This window comes from Martes martes, assembly GCF_963455335.1.
Source record: "Martes martes genome assembly, chromosome: 7".
NCBI classification, from domain to species: domain Eukaryota; kingdom Metazoa; phylum Chordata; class Mammalia; order Carnivora; family Mustelidae; genus Martes; species Martes martes.
The window spans coordinates 103,884,478-103,889,311 of NC_137894.1; positions in this window are offsets into that span (position 1 = coordinate 103,884,478).

Here is a 4,834-nt window from a genome sequence, read left to right on the forward strand (position 1 = left end):
CTCTTGTGCCTCTGTGGCAAAGAGCCTCACCTTTAACAGAATACTAACCTCCCGATTTCTACCCAGTTGGATGGCTCGATCCCAAATACGGTCCCAGGAGCAGTGGAAGAAAATTCGATGTATGCACCGCCTGTAGAGCCGACCACAGAAAGAAATGTTTCTCACGATGTTTTTATTTCCTCGCCCGCCTCCCGCCCCTTTCCTCAGGACACGTCCTAGATCGAGAGGAAGAAAAAGTAAAAGACACATAAAAGGAAGACAGCTTTTCCACAGGATCTCTTAGTTCTTGAAAAGCTGCCAAAATTGGGGCTCCTAATTTTGTTCTGACAAAAGCAAAAATTGCCCTCTACCAACAACTATGCCAGTATGCATAGTAACACAGAAAACCAGTCTCAACTTTAAACCTTTCCGGGTTCTCTGTGCTTTAAGGAGGTGGCTGGGGAGGCAACGCGGAAGAGAAACGCTTGCTTTCGAGTGCGCAAGCGTGAGACCCGTTTCGTTTGCAAAATGAAGTCCTTTTTCCATAGATTTGGTTAATGTTGAAAGTATTTGTATTAATTGGGTTTAAAGAACTCTCCTTGGTTATAATGCTTTGGAGAAAGCCTAAAATGTTTAAAGGAAAATAAAAATTAGCAAAGCCCCCAAAAAGAGCTCGCCCAACGTGGGGCTCGAACCCACGACCCTGGGATTAAGAGTCCCATGCTCTACCGACTGAGCTAGCCGGGCGCCTAGAAGGTGTGTGCGTTTTTCTTTCTCTTGATGAGTACTCAACTATGGTTGGGTTTCTTTCCATTGTTTTTTACTTATAAAAGAATTTTGTGACATATTATTAAATAGGCACTTCCGAATTATTTTAAAGAATCCTTTAAAACGTTTCTTTAGTTGTTCCTAGATTTATTATTTAAAAATTTTTTTTTTATTTCTTTTGATTAAGCATGAGAGAGTAAGAGAGCACGAGAGTTGGGAAGGTCAGAGGGGGAAGTAGACTCCCTGCTGAGCACGGAGCTAGATGCCGGACTCCATCGTCTAACTCCAGGACCATGACCTGAGCGGAAGGCAGCCGCTTAACCACCTGAGCCACCCAGGCGCCCTAAATTTAATATTTTTAACTTTTTTTTAGATTTAATAATTCTTATTGCGTGTGTATCCCAAGACAACTGAAAACTTATGCAAGTCTATACTATTAAAGAGTCAATGAATCTTTTTTTTTTTTAAGATTTTATTTATTTATTTGACAGACAGAGATCACAAGTAGGCAGAGAAGCAGGCAGAGAGAGGAGGAAGCAGGCTCCCCGCTGAGCAGAGAACCTGATGAGGGGCTGGATCCCAGCACCCTAGGATCATGACCTGAGGCTGAAGGCAGAGGCTTTAACCCACTGAGCCACCCAGGCGCCCCTGAATCTTTTTTCTTAAGTGTTTTAAAATATTTACTGCCCAATGTGTTACCTTCTTTACAGAAATACTTATTAAGGCTATTGAGTTTCTATCAAAAGGCAAATTGGATTCCCACAATTTGGGAGGCAACATTAGAAAACAAAGTCCAACCTCTACGACGTTAGTTTCACTGAAGAACAGTAGTGCTTAGCTATTTTTCCCTTAATAAGATCTAGTCAAGGAAAGCTAAATTGAGGAAGCAGATTCTGGTTCAATTAAAACAAGGTCTCTTTCCCGTAACTGCCTGACAATGAAGACAGGACTCTCAAGAGGTTGTTATTACCACTTCAAATGACAGAAGCTGGGATCAAAGAATTATAGAGTCACTGAATCCTATGGTAAAGAATATTAATTCTAAGACAAAAAGAGAGAAGAACTAATTTTGATCAAATTTTGGAAAGTTGAGACAATGGAAAAATTTCCCATGGAAATATACATATTCAGAGATACTAGTGAACTTCTTTGATAAGGGACTCTGCAAATCTCTGTGATGGGGGCAATCTAAAGCCTAAATGTATTTAACAAGAATAACAAAGAATTCTTAAAGTTCAGTATTTAGAAATTAAACACATTGATCATCACATTTTCTAAGCTACTTAATTGAAAAAAATATTAAGGTATGACATAAAATAATATTACACATTTAAATTACTCAATGAATGCCTAGGATTTAAATAAAATATTTAAAAATTCTAGATTTATTAAAATGCAATTATTCACTAACAGTTTTTTTCTTGCAATTGCCAACTCTGGTTTATTTTTATAAGTTGGCAGAATATACCTGGGAAATTAATCTGTATTTATTTGTATTTTCAACGCATTTATTAAGTACTTACCATATAAAATAACTGTTATAAATTCCGATAGAAATATAAAACAGATTCTGAAAACCTTAAAATGCTTACCACCCTATAAGAAAGATATGTGCAAATTACATACCAATTTTATATGCACTATTCCAAAAGTAATTTGGAGTAACTTAATTAAAACAAACAAATCCATACCCACACCTTTTAAGTTTCCCAATGAATCAGGCAAATAATCAAGAACCTGAGACCACAATTCAATGCACTCTTGTAAGATACAAGATAGATAGATACATCAACAGGCCAGCTCCCAAATAGGCAATTCATCTGATAAATTCAGAAAGAGCTCCAAATTCTTTTCTTTTTTTTAAGAGTTTATTTATTTATTTGACAGAAAGAGACACAGGAGAGAGGGAACACAAGCAGGGGGAATGGGAGAGGGAGAAGCACACCTCCCACTGAGCAGGGAGCCCAATGCTGTCCTGGATCCCAGGACCCTGGGATCATGACCTGAGTGGAAGGCAGACGCTTAAGGGACTAAGCCACCCAGGGGCCCAAGAGCTCCAAATTCTTAATTAATGAATAAATAGTAGGGACTAGGCACTCAAATAACGTTTATCATACACAAGTAGTACAGTTAGTTAAAGTTCAACTGAACCCCTAACCAAGTCTGGAGTATTTATAGTTTACCCTCAAGATGAACCCACCTAAGACAATAAATACTCTTTCACTTTCTTCAGCACTTTATTGGCCTACCCTGATCAAAATACTCTCGCTAAAACTCCTCATGAAAAACCTGCAACTAGAATATTTCAGTGAGAGGTAAATTAAATGGCTTGTCTTCCAAGTAAATTCAAATCTTTTATCCATTTATTCATGAATAAAAACTAACCATTAATTATAATGCTTCATTAACAGGGAGAAGCAACTGAAATTCCTTCTTCTCCCTTTTTCCCTACATCCAATATTTCAGCAAGCCCTACATATCTAAAATCCACCTACACATTCCCTCTTCCGTGGAATTAGAAAATCACCATTTGGCAAGCATCATAATAATCCATTCAAATGGGAATCATCAGATACTAGTATCAGTGGGTGAAGGATTGAGGAGTAGCAGGATATTTACAAGGATAGTCTTAAAGTATTTCTTCATAAGATATATATTAATTACAAAGGGCAAAATAGAAACTTTATGGTGGATAAATCTTAAGCAAGTGATCAAAGTTAACATCATCAGTAATGGAACAAACTGGCATCATGTGCCTCCTAATATATGCTCTAATATGAACGCAAGGTTACTTTTGTGGCATTCCTGCCAAAAATGTATCACCGGAATCCTAGCATGAAAAAATATCATACAAACCTAAACTGAGGAATATCCCATAAAATAAATGGCTCGTAGTCTTCAAAAATGTTAATGCCACGAAACCTTAAGAAATATTAAGCACCTATTTTCCAGCCTAAAGGCGCCTACAGTCATGAGAACTGAATGCAATGCTCGATGTTCGATTTTCTTTGGCTAGGAAAGGAATTGAGAGAATTGCCAAAATTCAAATAAAGTGTGTAGATCAGAAAATAGCATTGTTAATTTTCTAATTTCATAATTGTATTTTGGATAAGTAAAATGTTCTTGTTTGGGGGGAAATATACAGTGAAGTATTTAAGAGTTAAAACAAAGTGCTGATGGCCTTCCATTTACAACCAGATTGAAATTCAAACCACTAGATCCATTCTCCTGTCCACCTCTCTGATTTCACCTCCTGTCACCTCAACCACTTAAACACTGTGACAGGCCATACTGACCTGACAGTTCCTATAACACAAGCTTATATTCCTGTAACAATCAGTTTAAATATTAGCCAATCAGAAAGTCATTCCCTAAGTACCAGGCCTAAAGTTCAAACCTCCGTTGTCTCTTCTTTCTTCTAGCTACAAGGTTCAAATATTTTGCCTATTTACATTTTTAAATCCATTTCCTCCCATTGAATGTAAACTCCCTGAGGGATAGGGTTATGTCTCCTTCACCGTTTTATCAGCAGTGCTCAATACAGTGCTCAGTACTTGGGACATACCAGAGCTCAAGAAATAATCAGTCTTATCCTTAATCCTACTAAATAGAGTTATATTCATAGAAAAGGTACTAATGCTTCTGTAAAACTCCGACCTGAACTCACACGTGCACTTTAGAGTTAAACTTTCTTCCTTTATGAGAACAGTTGGGTGAAGGGGATGCCCTCATGATACTGGGTCGGAACCGGGACTCCAAGGGTGAAAGGAGACCTCTCCCGTATCACTTTCTCTTGTCTTTGTAGGAGTGGAAGAACATCTCTCTATTTTGCTTTAAGAAAGAATACAGTAGCGAAAGAAGGGGATAATATAAAAAGTAAATAACTATTTCTAGGAAATGGAATGGAGCACCTCCTCGAACGCCTTGATGACTGTGAGTTGCTACGCGACAGAGAAACTGACAACCTGAATAGGATCTAAGAACCGCCGCTTCCTTGCCCTACTCCACCTACTCCTGCACACGCGCACCGCCCTCCATGCTTGATTCCTCTCCTACCTCTTTTCCCACAATCCTCTATTCCTCGGGC